General features: G+C 44.3%; 1 long non-coding RNA gene across 1 annotated transcript in view; it reads left to right on the top strand.

Moving 5' to 3' along the window:
• The window catches only part of LOC137756004 (uncharacterized), a 74,758-nt gene extending 67,971 nt beyond the window's left edge, over positions 1–6,787 (top strand). Inside the window, exon 4 of the long non-coding RNA XR_011072146.1 lies at positions 6,696–6,787. This is a non-coding gene — a long non-coding RNA (uncharacterized lncRNA). The remainder of the gene's footprint in view (positions 1–6,695) is intronic.
• Positions 6,788–15,163: the final 8,376 nt, after the last annotated feature.

The following is a 15,163-nucleotide window of genomic DNA, read 5'->3' as shown; positions in this document are numbered from 1 at the left end:
GGCCATGAGGAAGCCGTGGTTCTCAGAATCAGAGAGTTGGCTCAAGGACCAGCCTTTGGGGGTCAAGGACAGACACTGGGAAGATAGGAGCTCTTACAGCAATGGTACCTGCCCTGGAGGAAGAGACTAGCAGGTACTGGGTGAGTTTGTGATGGCCTCAGGTGGCCAAAGTGAACCCCCAGGACAAGGCAGGACAGACAGACTCCCCCTGGGTGAGGACTGAGGAGGGCCCCGTGGCTGTCACCTCCATGAGCATCACAGAAGCATCGGCTCTGCCCCTTGTAGCCTGCACCACAGGCCCGGGGCAGGGAACCAGCTCCAGAGCCCGCTTGCTTGAGTACAGAGCTCCAAGTGGATGGCAAGCATCCTCACCTGGGCCAAGCCTGACGCTGGCAGGTCACTTTGGCAGGGAGGTGGCAGCTATACAGTGCTGGGCAGACTGGGAGAGACCACCAAGATGGAAAGCATCTTGCTTCTGAAGAGTCGGGATCAAATTCAGTATTCTACACCTTTGGGTTGAGGCACAAACCAAGCCAAGACTTTCACATCCTTTGACGTTGTAGATCAACCACCTGGTGAAGGTGGTTGTTCATTTTAAGATTTGATTATGCATCTCACCTGGTGAAGGAGCACAGGTGGATGGTCACCTTAAGATTTGATTATGCATCTCACCTGGTGAAGGGGTGCACGGGTGGATTTGGTCATGCATCTCACAGGCAGATGCCCTGCATTAGATCAGGAACAAACTGAGGCTTTGTGTGCCGAGTAACACCCCAGGATTGTCTATTTCAAAGGCGGCACCATGTCTAACTACAAGGTCCTTAATTTGTGCAACCAAGAAGAACTCCAGACAGCCCCGAAGCTCATACTCTTCTTACTAGACTGTCCTGTTCTCCTGAGTAAATGTGTCCCTAAACTTTTTATTTGTTGTAGTAAAATTAGTCCATGATTTAGGAGTTCAAATGAGGCATCTTTCACGGAGAGATACTATACAATATTAAATTAAAAGTATATTCCTGTTTGCTCAGTGGAAACTATATAGACAGATAATATACGTGACTATGACATCACATTAGGAACTTTCTATAAAAAGTTAACAACAGGGACTTTCCTGGTGGCACAGTGGTTGAGAATCCGCCTGCAAATGCAGGGGACACGGGTTCGAGCCCTGATCCGGGAAGATCCCACATGCCACGGAGCAACTAAGCCCGTGCACCACAACTACTGAGCCTGCATTCTAGACCCCGTGAGCCACAACTACTGAGCCCGCATGCCACAACTACTGAAGCCCGTGTGCCTAGAGCCCGTGCTCCACAAGGGAAGCCACTGCAATGAGAAGCTCACGCACCACAACAAAGAGTAGCCCCCACTCACTGCAACTAGAGAAAGCCCGCGTGCAGCAACGAAGACCCAGCAATGAAGACCCAATGCAGCCAAAAATAATAAATAAATTAATTTTTTTAAAAGTTAACAACAAAACTATTATTATTTTTAATAGCAGCTCTCACTTCTTGTTGCCTGACTGTGTTCTCGGCCCTGTGCTGAGCACATTTTACATGACCTCATATTCCCTCTCTTGTGCCATTGTTTCTGAGTAAAAGTAATGTACTCAAGGAATCCCAGGGCTTGGACAGTCATCTGGTCTGACTTACATCATTTGACTTACAGCAGATTTTCCATTAATGTAATCTTCTTTACCTCACGGGACTTGGGTAATCACTGATTTGTACTTCCTTCTTTTTCTTGGGAGGACTAGTGCAATAACAAATTAACTAAGTGCTTGGATCGTAGAGATAGAAGGGGCTGTGAGAGGCCTGAGCTGGCCTCCTGCCTTCAGATGACTGCGCCTGGGGCAGGGTGGGTGGCGGGCAGGAGAGGTTAACTCACCTCCTCAAGGCCACAGTCTGGGGCTCCTTCTAAGATCCTGTCTCCTGCTCAGATCTCCTTCCCCTAAACTGAGCTTCCATGTGGCAGTGAGTGTCAATATGTGTTGAGATGTAGCACATCTGTGCCCTTGGTTCTCCTTGACAAGCTACACTTTCAGAGCATGGATTGAAGAGGTGAGGATGAAATAAAAAATACTTCCTGCAAATGGTATATTGTGCTTTTAACTGGCCAATTTGGAAGAATTTAGGAAAGGCAGCTAAAATTAAAGCCATGGCTCAGAATAAGCATCACCCAAGGGACAGGATCACAGCCGTCTTCTTCCAGCCCCACCTGTGACAACACTCTACCCAGATGATGAAACAAACATGCTCCCTCCGGCTTCACTTCTACTCAAGCACATCTGCTCCATCCCTCCCATCTGCTAACACCCCAAACCACAGGGCAGGACGGCCTGAGCACGCAGTGCAGGATTCAGGGAAGGTGTTGAGGGGACCTTTCTGCCAGTCTCAAGTGGTTTTTAAATTGCAGAAATGGTATTTAGCATAGAGAGGGCTCGTTTTATGGTGTGTGTGTGTGTGTGTGTGTGTGTGTGTCTAGGGAGCACTCTCTCTGATGATTGTGCCTAAAAGCCGGTCTTTCCTGACCCACTAATGACGTTTCCTGAATGGCCGAGAAATAGCCTCTCCCGCCATGAAAAAAGCCAGTCCCAGAAAAATCTCTTGCGAGACAGAAAAATCTGAACAAACATAAACCAGACATTGATTTAATGCAGATGCTGACACCACAAGGAGCATGAGGAAAAAGGGAAAATTTGGGGAGAAGCAGCGGCATCTCCTGAAAGGAAGGAGAAAGCAAAAGAATAAACCAAAAGACCAACAATTGGTAGCACGGAATTTATCTTGTACCTTTCATAACCCTGTCAACCAGAGCATGTGCAGAAGTGACTCTGGAAGGGGTAGGGGAAGCATGGGGCTTTAGCAGAGGACAAAGAACCCACCCAAAACATGAGGTCCGCTCCCCCAGGCTGTGAAGCTACCATCTCCCTGCTTAGGAGGGATGAGGCTCGAACTGCACTTACGCTGGCGGATTGATTTACAGATAAATTATAGCCCTGTAATTAAGCACGTAGACTGAACTGAAATGTGTAGTCACAATATTACCCATCCACACTTGTTGGTTTATACTTAAAAGACCCCTTTGCGTTTAAAGTGACGTTAGGGAGCTGGGTAGTTGGGTGGAGGGCAGGAGGTGGGGATGGAGAACCCCAAGGACAAGCTGCATTCTGCCCAGCCAAAGGCCATCCTAGGCTGCAACTCTCTTTACCAACTTGCTGGAGAGCAGGGTGGGACGGAGTTAACGCCCCACATGGAAGCTCCATCAGCAGGTCTGGGAGGCGCTGGGGGGCTGAGTCAGCAGGTGAGTCACGTCCCCACTCCACCCAGGATCAAACACACAGTGGAGCCTTTCACGGCAAAGGTGTGAGTCACGCCTGCACGTCAAGCTGGCAGTGCACACCACGACCTCACCTCTGCGGTACTACTGGCCCACCCGATGGCTGCGGAAGCAGTGACTGAATCTGAATCAAGTTCAACTCTATTAAGTGAACCTCTGCAAGGTCAACATCTGCTACTTGCTTTTTTGGCCAGCCAGCAATCTCGAAATGAGTGCGGATGGCTTGGTTAATGAGGCTTTGATAATGGAAACCTGGGTCCTGATTAAATTTTGTGCAGCCTGCGTTTGTGGACACCAGTGTATCCTGCTGGGTTTCTCAGACTTGTCAATTATATGTCAAAAATTATAACAGCAAATGCCCTTTTGAAAAGTACCCTACAGATAATTAGCATGAAGCCTGTATACGAACAGCTTTGTGTATGTATACACATATATACCTATATATACATATACATACAAATACATATAGTAATATGTATACATACAAATACCTATTGTACTTAATGCTAATGTATCTGTATATATAGGTATATATATGTGTGTACATACACAAAGTTGTTCACTGTAGCATTTTTTATTGCAACAGTAAATGTCTAACCGTGAATACTCAACAGTAGGATGTTTTAAATTAGGTTATAGCCCAACTATACAGTGGGATGTTATGGAGGTATTAACGAGAAAAAAGTATACTGATATGTATTAGCTATTTTACATGCTATAACTTTTTAAGCATGCTTAAGATATGTTAAGTGAAAGAAAACTATGTGACAGAAAAGATAACGCAGTAGGGGCCCATTTATGTAAAAAAAAAAAAAAAGGATAGACATAAATATAAATTATGAAGGCTTAGTCCTGAAAAAATATGAGGAAAATAGCTGTTAACTGATTGCAGAGAGGGACTGGTGAGCTGGTGAAGGTGGAGAGGTGTGGGTGAGAATTTGTTTGTCAAAATTAGTTGTTTACTTCATGTTTCTTTTAAAATATGCCAAACACTAAAGAAAGACACGATAAATGCATCCAATATTCAGAGGCCAAACTATCATAACTAACTCACTGGCTGCTGAAAAAATACTTTAAAATGCTTCCAAGTTTGCATAAATAAGGTTTCAAGTGCCCCCAAAGCAACTTCACTGTTCATTGTTTATACTGCCATGTCTTCTCTTTAGCACCATTTTCAAGGAATTGGGGCATTCTCTTTCCAGATAGTTCCTTTCTCAAGAATTCAATCATTGATCTAATAATAAAAGGAAGCTATTAGAGACTCTGTGTGCCAGATACTACTCATGCTTGATAAATCGCATGCCCAAGGGAATATGAAAAAAAGCACACCAACAAAAATAGAATTTAATTCACATTGATTAAAACAATGTGTGCCAAACAGCTCTTTTTGTGGGAGAGAAAAAAATAGCAACATATATCAAGAAATCTAACAACTGAACATAGGAGATTATGGCCCCAATAGGTCTGAATTATTCGATAGAGTTTTCTTGATTATTTTGTATCAGGCATTATGCTGAGGATGAGTAGCAGGACAGTATGATGAAAGGAAGAGAAAAGATAAAACAATGATTACAATGCAATGCAATAAGAGGTAAAGTGGAGGCCAAAAGGAACGTGCATTTAAGCAAGTGCAAAACCCACATAAACACGAAAGAATGAGGTAAGGAGGGAAAGGTGAGAGCACTGCTATTCCCGGGTGTGAAGGGGGCGCATCTCAAGCTGCCTCTTCAACATGCATCTCAAACCTAATACCCCCCAAGCTGAACTTCTTACCCTCTCCACCTCCTCCATTGGCCCCTCCCATGGTCTGCCTCTTCTTAGTCATGGCAGCCGCATCCTTTAGTTGCTCAAGCCACATGCCTAGGAGTCACGATTGAATCCTCTCTGTAATCCTCTCTCCAAAGTGTCAGCAAATCCTTTTGGCTCCACTGAAAGGATCCAGAACCCAATCACGTCTTACCAGCTCTGTTGTTTCCACCTTCATCCAAGCCACCATCATCTCTCGCAGGGCTGCCCCACTTCAATCTATTCTCAGCAGAGCGGACAGGGCGATCGATCCGCATATATGGTGAGACAGATCATGTAATTCTCCAGCTCAAAAACCCCCATGACCCCCATTTCACTGAGTAAAAGCTGAAGTCCTCACTGTGGCCGACCAAGGCCCTGAATGATCTGACCCCCCCCCCCATCCCTCCTACCTCCTTCTACTCCCTGACTGCCCACTCCCCACCACCCCCGGGAGCCTAGCACTCCCCCCAGCCTCCCCGAGACACACTTCTCTCCCCCTCCAGTTTTTATTCAATGACCCTTCTCCGTAGGCCTTCCTAATCCTCTTACAGAAAATTGCCATCCCTCCTCTTACACCCTCTCCTCTTATTTTTTATTTTCTCATATCACATATAACTATCAAACACTCTATATTCTACCTATTTAGTTTATTATTTGCCACCTACAACCCATCCCCAGAATATAAGCTCCAGAAAGGTAGACATTTTTGTCCGTTTTGTTCACTAATGTGTCCTCAGAACCTAGAATAACACTCAGAATATTACAGGTGTTCAATAAAAATTTGTGAAATTCATGAATGAATGAGTGGGGTCTGAATGGGGTTTGATATTATCAAAACTGAGGTTGAAGGGATAAACAAGGGCCCAGCTCTGGAAGGTGCCACCGTAAGAGCTTTGAATCTCATCAGACAATAGAAAATCACAGGAACAAGAGAGATGGTTATACCATTTGTTTGCATGTAAATATATACACAACATAAAGAATGCAGCGGGGTTCGGGAAAGCACGTCTGGTATTTTTGCCATAAACGGCTTTGCTGCAAGCAGTTTCATTGCACAACTATCTGGCTGTAGGACAGTTTTGCTCTAAAAGATAAACCAGCTGGTTGACAGTTTGGTGTCAGTGCCATTAAAGACAATATAAAAGATGCACCTAGTAATTCACAACAGTCTTCAAGAGCATTAATGATCCATTCTTTGGCTGATTTAGATATACCGCTTGTTCTCTCCTGCACTTTTAACAAAATTTATCAATACTAACAATATTAGAGGTTGGAGGCAAAAGAAGCATCAAGGTCCTCCTACCCACTCAAAAGAAATAGTTATGTGATTCCCAATGAGTGTAAGGTTCTTGAAAATGTGAATTTTTTTGCCATTTGATAATGGAGAACATGATGTAGATGGAATTTTGGTATTTGGCACAGAATGTGGCTTCCTTGATTTGGCGGAATATACGGACTAGGCATGTGATGGAACATTTCAATATAGCCCAGATATGTTCCAGCGGTTACATATGTTCCATATACTGATGAAAAATAACAGTGTCCCTGTCTGTTTGTTTTACTTCCAGGGAAATCTGGAGAGACTTGCAGCAAATTTTTTTATATCATAAAGAATTTACGTCTGACATTAGATCCTGAATCCTTAATGATCAACACTGAGAAAGAAAGTATCATCACTTTCTCTAAGATATACCCCAAAACAACTATAACCCTGAATCTACACATTTTAAAGGTAGTCAAATATTTTTTTGTGTTTTCATTTTTTACAATAAAATCTTTAAAAATTTTTGTTATTAATTTTTCATGTGTCATTATGTCCTTTTAATCTTTTTTTATTATGTCCTTCTTATCTTTTACAATAAAATTGTCTTACGGCCAATTAGTTGTGCAGCAAAACTCCTTGCAGCAAAGATTCTTACCACAAAACTACCTGGAACTGGGGAAAAAGCAGGGAAAAGAAAAGCTTAAAAATTATTGCAATGATATTTGACAGTGAGGATGGAAAATGTGACAGATTCCAGAGACATTTCAGAGTAGAATTCATGACATGTAGTAGCTAAATTAATGTGGAAGGTGAGGCAGAAAGAGGACCCAAGGTAACTGAGTTTTTAGCCTGGGTGAAACAGGAGGGGAGGGGGCAGGGCACAACTTTTGAAAGAATGACATAGCCCGAGGACATGACATAAAACGATTAGAACAAAATGGGTCCAAGATGGTGGACAAGTCGACTTCCACTAGACCTTGAGCCTCAGTATATGCTCATTGTAACACATCAGCAAGCTAAATGACACACCCACAGGAGCCATGACAGTTCCAAGGCCAACCATAATCCAAAAAATGGGCGGTGGCCCAATTCCTGGAAATCCCTGCTCTTCCAGAAATAGCTGGAATACTCCTCCCACTCATTAGCCTATAAAATTACCCACCACTATAAAATCTGACAACCCCATACCGAGGTGCCTTTTCTCGCCTTCTGAGATGGCCCAGGCTCTGTCTGTGGAATGCGTTTTTCTCTAAATAAATCCACTTCTTACCTATCACTTTGTCTCTCACTGAATTCTTTCTGCGATGAGACATCAAGAACCCGAGCTTCATTAAGTCCTGAAACCAGGCGTGTGATCTCAGTTGGAAGACTGTGGGTTTTGGCCGGGTTCAAGTCCTGGCCATGTGGGTTCAAGTCCCAATCGGGGTTTTGGCTGGGTTTGAGTCCTGGCACATGGGTTCAAGTCCCAATCTGAGGTGCACAGTTTCATGGGTGTTTGGGAATGTGTTTAAATGCCATTAAGTAAAGGTAGAACATATGACCTGCAAGGAATGTACTCAAGGCCAATCAGGAGGAAATTCAGGCTGACAGGCCTCTGGACTTTATACTCGATCTCATGCTCTAAGTCCATTTCTACATCTTGCACAAGTGACTTCCTGCGGCAGATGGTGGACAACTGTCTGTCCCTCTGGTCCTTAAATTCATATTCCCTTATATGAACTGGAATTTAAGGCTGGAAATGTGGGGAGGTTAAAAATAAGCAATTCACACTTAAACTGGAGACACTTGATACTTACTGGATAATACTACAAAAATGTTATGATAGAGGGCTTCAGGGTCGAAGAGGGATGTAATGATTGTAAAAGCAATTCCTATCCTGCTAAGTAGAGAGAGGAGGAGAAATAATAGATAAGGAGACACTGACATAATATCGCTAACACTGCCTGACATGTGGAGTCGTGTCACAGTATTCAGGCTGGGCTTGTTTCATAAAGGCATCTTAGGACGTGCTTTGAATACAGATAGATTTGTTTGTGTAGTAAACACATAAACATTACTTAGCTTCTGCAAAGAAACACACTTCCTCTCATTTTTTCTGAGCCTTGCAACCCTCTCAGTCTATCTTTCATTTTCTAACTTTTGATGAAGACTTGAATCTAAGAAATGCTTCACTATTTCTTCACTCCATTACAAGAAAAATTTCAATGTAATAAAAACAAGAGGTGGCCCGATGATGAGCGGCGGCCCGATGATGAGCGGCAGCTCTCACCTGGTCTCCGTGGCAGGTGGGCTGTCCTGATGCTCCCGCTCCCTGGAATGTCAGTCCAGGGCTGCCAAGTAGAGACAGAAATCCAAGTTCCATGTGAAATCTCCTTTCTAAAAAGGTTAGCAAGCAGGTAAAAAATGGTAATGCACGGTGTAGGCCAACAGGGTACACGGACACTAAACAGGCTTGAGCAGAAGTTTGAATCTGCTTTAGAGTTTACAAAACTCCTTCAGGTACGTTCTCTTGCTTGACTTCACAACGACCTGGTGAGGCAGGAACCTTATCGTTTTCCTTTTCTGATACGGTGGTAACCTGAGGGAGAACAGCTTACCCCGATTACATAAATCCACCCTTCTCACGGCTGAGCCTCCCAGCCCAAACCTCGTGCTCTTTCCTCTACTCCCTTTTGTTGTTTTAAATGTTGAAAAAGTTTGAGACAAACTTTACATACTGGTTACCTTCCTTTTCTTTTCCTAGTTCTACAAATTATTTGAGACCAAAATAAATTGTATATTGGGAATGTAAATTGATGCAGACACTATGGAAAACAATATGGAGGTTTCTCAAAAAACTGGAACCATATGAGCCAGCAATCCCACTCCTGGGCATGTATCAGAAAAAAACCAACAACACTAATTTGAAAAGACACATGCACCCCAATGTTCACAGTAGCATTATTTACAATAACCAAGATATGGAAGCAAAACCTGTGTCCATCAGCAGATGAATGAACAAAGAAGATATGCTACATACATACAATAGAATACTACTCAGCCATTAAAAAAACAGTGAAATTTTGCCATTTGCAACAACATGAATAGACTTGGAGGGCATTATGCTAAGTGAAATAAGTCAGACTGAAAAAGACAAATACTGTATGATATCACTTATATGTGGAATCTAAAAAATACAACAAACTAGTGAAATAACAAAAAAGAAATAGACTCACAGATACTACAGAGAACAAGCTAGTGGTTACCAGTGGGGAGAGGGAAGAGGGGAGGGGCAAGATAGGGGGAGGGAATTAAGAGGTACAAACTACTGTGTATAAAATAAATAAGCTACAAGGATACATTGTACAGCATAGGGAATAGAGCCAATATTGGATAACTATAAGTGGAATATAACCTTTAAAAAATAAGTTGTGTATGTGTAATTTCATTGAACTCACCTTATAGATTATGAGAAAAAAATAGATCAATCATGAAAAATGCAGCAAAGTTTACTATTCTTCAAAATCTTAGATAACTTGATTAGTTAAGCGCTTGCTACTCTTGTCACTAGCCGCAGGTAGGTAAGTTAAGTCTAACCTTAGGGGAGTGATGTGTGTTTGTCTCCTCCTGTAACATGTAGACTTATGTCTCAAAAAATAAGCACAAGAAAAATAAGGTACTTAACTATCTATAGCCTGTCAAGAAGACAAATGAGAGACTTCATATTATATTGCATTAAGACTTTAGACATCCTTTCTGCATACATGATCGTATTTAATCACATTGATCCTATTTGAGGCTATTGCTGTCCTCTGGAGGGAGATGAGGAAGGTGAGGCTCAGAGACATGTGTTTGCTGAGTTCATACTGTTTGTGAGCAGAAACCAGGAGACTAGGCTCTAGGCCCAGATTTTCATACAAGCTCTGCCACTAAGTAGCTCTGTAACTGAGGCAAGACACTTTTCTCTGGGTGTTAGTCCCCTTTTAAATTAAATAACAGATTTTAACAATACAATCTCTAAGCTCCTTCGAGCGCTGACATTGCAGGGTTCAACGACCAGTCCCCAGGCCTCTGATTCCTGGTCCGTCCCTCTTTCCACCACCCCATCCTGCCTTCCTCACTCCAACCTGACAGGCTCTTACTCAGCTAGGAGAGCTGTGATGTCTCGGACCAAACTTGGACACAGAGGCACTGCCCTAAAACCTGAGGAGCCGTGGGGTCAGGACAGTCCAAGAGGGCTTCCCACTGGCCACAGCTCAGAAGAGATATAAGTAAGATCCAGAAGAACAAGGCAGCAACGAAAAACACTGGGTTAACAACAGCCAAAACAAGATAAACAATGAAAGCCAAGGATCTCAGCTAAGACTGATGGTCCTGTGCAGCTGCCTGCCATGAGCCGGCCAGAGGTCAAGAAAGAAGGGGTCATGCAAAGAGGGAGGCAACCATGCGTCGGAAATCAAGTAAGAAAAGTGGCCAGATGGACACCAGGTGGGAAGCTGACCCTTGATGCCAACAGTCAGATGGCCAGCGTGATTCAGATGCTGGATCAGGACAAGGATGGTCTCCTCTCTGGTCTTTTATATTGCTTTTAATCTTTTAGAGTGTAGGGTATAAACTAAAGTGATCATGGTGACCTAGCGAGCCAGAACTTTCTGGATAAAGGAGCAGTGGAATCACAGGTGGAGAGGAGTGGGATAGCTAAATGGACGCGGTTCTTGTCGCTTCCCACACCCAGGTACACCACACCACGTGCGCTATTACAGCCTTCACGTGGACGAGACTCTGCGCTCTGCGGAGCTTGGTGAGGGTCTGGCACGCTGGTGACCCATGAGATAAGCCTGCCTGCCTGCCTCTGTGACAAGGTCAGTCTTCCTTCCGCTGAAGCCTGTTTCCCCTGAAGTCAAGAAGTGTGGAGAAAGGACTTGAGAAGTTGGGGTTTGTGAAGAAAGCTTCGCAGATGTGATTGTGAAATTATTTACTGAAGAAGCCTACTTCTTTGGGGGCAGGGGAGAAAATCCTACATCTACTGGACACTGTAGGGGGCGCTGTGATGCACGACGCCGCCCCCCCGCCTGGGACGGAAGAGCTCCTCCCCGCCGCGGAAAGCCTGGGCGGCAGCTCGAAGCTCGCTCCCTGCCCTGGACCGATGGCCTCTGCAGGGGCAGCCTCGTCCGCGGTCACGCTCCCCACGCTGTGGAGCCCACGTCCAGTGACTGGCTGCTGTGGGCGTCTAAAGGTGCAGCCCCCTCGCTCCAGCTGGGGCCACTCTAGCTCCAGAGTCCCCCTCCCCACCCCCTGGGCTGTAGAACTGGTCCTCTCGGGCCCCCTCTGTCTGGTCCTGCCGCACTGATTTCCCCACGTGATTCTGACAGTCGTTCCAGCAAACGTCCTGCAAGTGAGTCACCGCCTAAGTGCTGGCTTCCAGGGTAACCGACCTACAGCAGACCCTCCAACAGGCGAGGAACAATTACTTAAAACAAGATGACTGACTGGGGTTTATCAAGTAACAGAACAGCAGCAACAAAAAACAATAGTGGGCTTCCCTGGAGGTGCAGTGGTTGAGAATCTGCCTGCCAATGCAGGGGACACGGGTTCGAGCCCTGGTCTGGGAAGATCCCACATGTCGCGGAGCAACTGGGCCCGTGAGCCACAACTACTGAGCCTGCGCGTCTGGAGCCTGTGCTCCGCAGCAAGAGAGGCCGCGATAGTGAGAGGCCCGCACACTGCGATGAAGAGTGGCCCCCGCTCGCCGCAACTAGAGAAAGCCCTCTCACAGAAACGAAGACCCAACACAGTCATAAATTAATTAATTAATTAATTTTTTAAAAAAACAGTAATAACAGCTACTTTAAATGAGCTCTTACTACATGTCAGGCATAGTCTGTTATCCCATAAAATCCTCACAGCAGTGCTACTGAATAGATATTAGTATCTCCGTTTTACAGATGAGAACACTGAAGTCTAAAGAGGTTAAAGTACTGTTCCCAAGGTCACAGAACTGATAAGATCTGTCTGGCATTTGAACTCAGGTCTGTCTGGTCACAAAGCCTGCACACCATCTCTATTCTAGTATCCACACTGGAAGCACTTTTGCCATCAGATAGAACTGTGAATCCAAACAGTTATTATGCAGTGATCACCTCGATATTCTAAGAATCGCATTGCATTGGGAAAGCAGGAAGGGTAGGAGAGAAAGGGAGTGTGGGCAGCGTTCCTGTGCTTTGCTCTAATTGAAATCAAAGATAAACAGACTTCATTAAGTTCGATCTTATAAGGAATCTTACCTAAATCTATTCTTCGTTAGTAATTGTTGAGTTGAATTGTGTCCCCCCAGAAGCTATGTTGAAGTTCTAACCCCCAGTGTGTGACCTTACTGGAAACAGGGTCACTGCAGATGCGGTTAGTTAAGAGGAGGCCATCCTGGGGTGAAGGGGCCCTACTCCAACATGGCTGGGGCCCTCGAGACAAGACAGTGTGAAGGCCCGGGTGAGAACCCATGTGACGGCAGAGGCAGAGATGGAGAGGGGCAGCTCCAAGCCAAGGAGCACCAAGGATCACCAGCCGCCCCCAGGAGCTAGGACGAGGCAGCGAAGGGTTCTACCCAGAGCCTCAGAGGGGGCATGGCCCTGCTGACTCCTTGGTCTCAGACTTCTAGCCTTCAGAACTGTGAGAGAATGAAGTTCCGTTGTTTTAAGACACACTCTTTGTGGTACTTTGTTATAGCAGCCACAGGAAACTAGTACAGAATCATGTAAACGCAGAGAAAAGCGACAAGGATATAGCCCATCAAGTTTATGTCCACCAAACTTTTTAATTGGAAAAATTCACGTCTGATAAAACCACCACAAGCAGTAGTGTATCAGTAGATGTTTAACAACCAGCTCCAAAAAAAAGGTATTTGTAGGTACGTGTGTGTCAATATACGTCTATAACTGATATAAAGGATATGTAACACAATTTAGAAATAATAAAATATACAGTGCTCTTTATTATCAATTCCATATAGCCAACTGATTCTCACAGAAAGCTTTCTGTTGATTTTTGCTAAATTCCGAATCCGTACCCAGCCCGGAGTTATAACTGATGAATGCGTCATGACATGAATGTCACTGGTAAGATTATATTTAATTCAAATTCTAGTTAGTAGGCATCTTTCACTGAAGTGAAATGGGTTTTAATAAATGATTATTGTCGCTACTCTAAAATAATAATGGATAACACTTACTGAATATTTACTCTGTGTCAGTCTCCACGCCAGGCACAGAGGACACAGCAGCCCCTAGACACAGTTCCTCCTTTGTGGAGCTTAGTCTAAGAGAAGACAGACACTAAAAGAAAATTTAGTGTGCAGGAGATGCATGGCACCATTCAATTTAGGGTGCTAAGATCCTGAGAGTTTCCTCCCCAGCTGAGGACTGAGTCAGAGGACTGACACTGCAGTCCTAAGGAGAAAGGATGGGTTGGAGATACCTTTGCTGGGATTTTTGGACATGATTTGGTGATTGGATATAAACACAAAGGAAAAAGAGGAAGGATTAAATACTCAGCTTTGTGGCGTAAAGTACTTTCACTCAATTATCAATTTAACGAATATTTATTGAGCACCTACGAGTGACCGGCAGCATTCTAGGTATTGAGGGTGCAGTGCTGAGCAAGAAAAGGCACCTTAGTGAGACGTGGGGAGGAGACAGACAATCAATGGGTCAATTAGTCAATAAATCGTTAAGTGATGGCTGCTAAGCAAAGCATTAAAATAGGCTGGGGGGCTTCCCTGGTGGCGCAGTGGTTGGGAGTCCACCTGCCAATGCAGGGGGCGCGGGTTCGGGCCCTGGTCTGGGAGGATCCCACGTGCTGCGGAGCAGCTGGGCCCGTGAGCCACAATTGCTGAGCCTGCGCGTCTGGAGCCTGTGCTCCGCAGCGGGAGAGGCCGCGATGGTGAGAGGCCCGCGCACCGCGATGAGGAGTGGCCCCCGCTTGCCGCAACTGGAGAGAGCCCTCGCGCAGAAACGAAGACCCAGCACAGCCAAAAAATGAATAAATAAATAAATAAAAATTAAGAAAACAAAAAGCCATGAGTCGGCTATCTTAAAAATAGGCTGATGTGATAGAGGAGGAGACTTTGGATTGGACTGGGCGGCGGCGGGGACCTGTCTGAGGAGATGACGTTTAAACTAAGGTCTGAAGAACAAGAACAAGACAACCGTGCAAAGTAGGAGACACAGCATCACAGGAAGAGGGACTATTTGCTGAAATTCTCCAAGGCAAAAACGAGCTTAGTGAAATGAGAAATGGGTAGCGTTGCCAGATATAGAAATAAAAATACAAGATATCCAGTTAAATTTGAATTTTAGGTAACCAGCTATTTTTATTTTAGTATTAATATGTCCTATACAATATTTGGAACATACTTATACCAAGAAAAAAAAAAAACTTTGTTGTTTATCTGAAATTCAAATTTAACTGGGTGCATGTAGAAAACTCCTAAAGAATCAACCACAAATTCTTAGAACTAATAGCAATTACATGAAGATTTGTGGACACAAGTTTAATATACAAAAGTCAACTGCTTTCCTATATATCAGCAATGAAAAATTGGAATTTTATTTTATTTTATTCTATTTATTATTTATTTTTTAATTTTTTATTTTTTGGCTACACCACACGGCTTGTGGGATCTTAGTTCCCCAATCAGGGATCGAACCCCAGGTCCACATTAACCACTGGACCACCAGGGAATTCCCAGCAATTGGAATTTTAAATTAAAAACACAATACCATTTGCATTACCACCAAA

The sequence above is a fragment of the Eschrichtius robustus genome, chromosome 21 (assembly GCF_028021215.1).
Source record: "Eschrichtius robustus isolate mEscRob2 chromosome 21, mEscRob2.pri, whole genome shotgun sequence".
NCBI classification, from domain to species: domain Eukaryota; kingdom Metazoa; phylum Chordata; class Mammalia; order Artiodactyla; family Eschrichtiidae; genus Eschrichtius; species Eschrichtius robustus.
The sequence above is the reverse complement of the archived record's forward strand: the minus strand, read 5'-3'. Positions and strand labels throughout refer to the sequence as shown.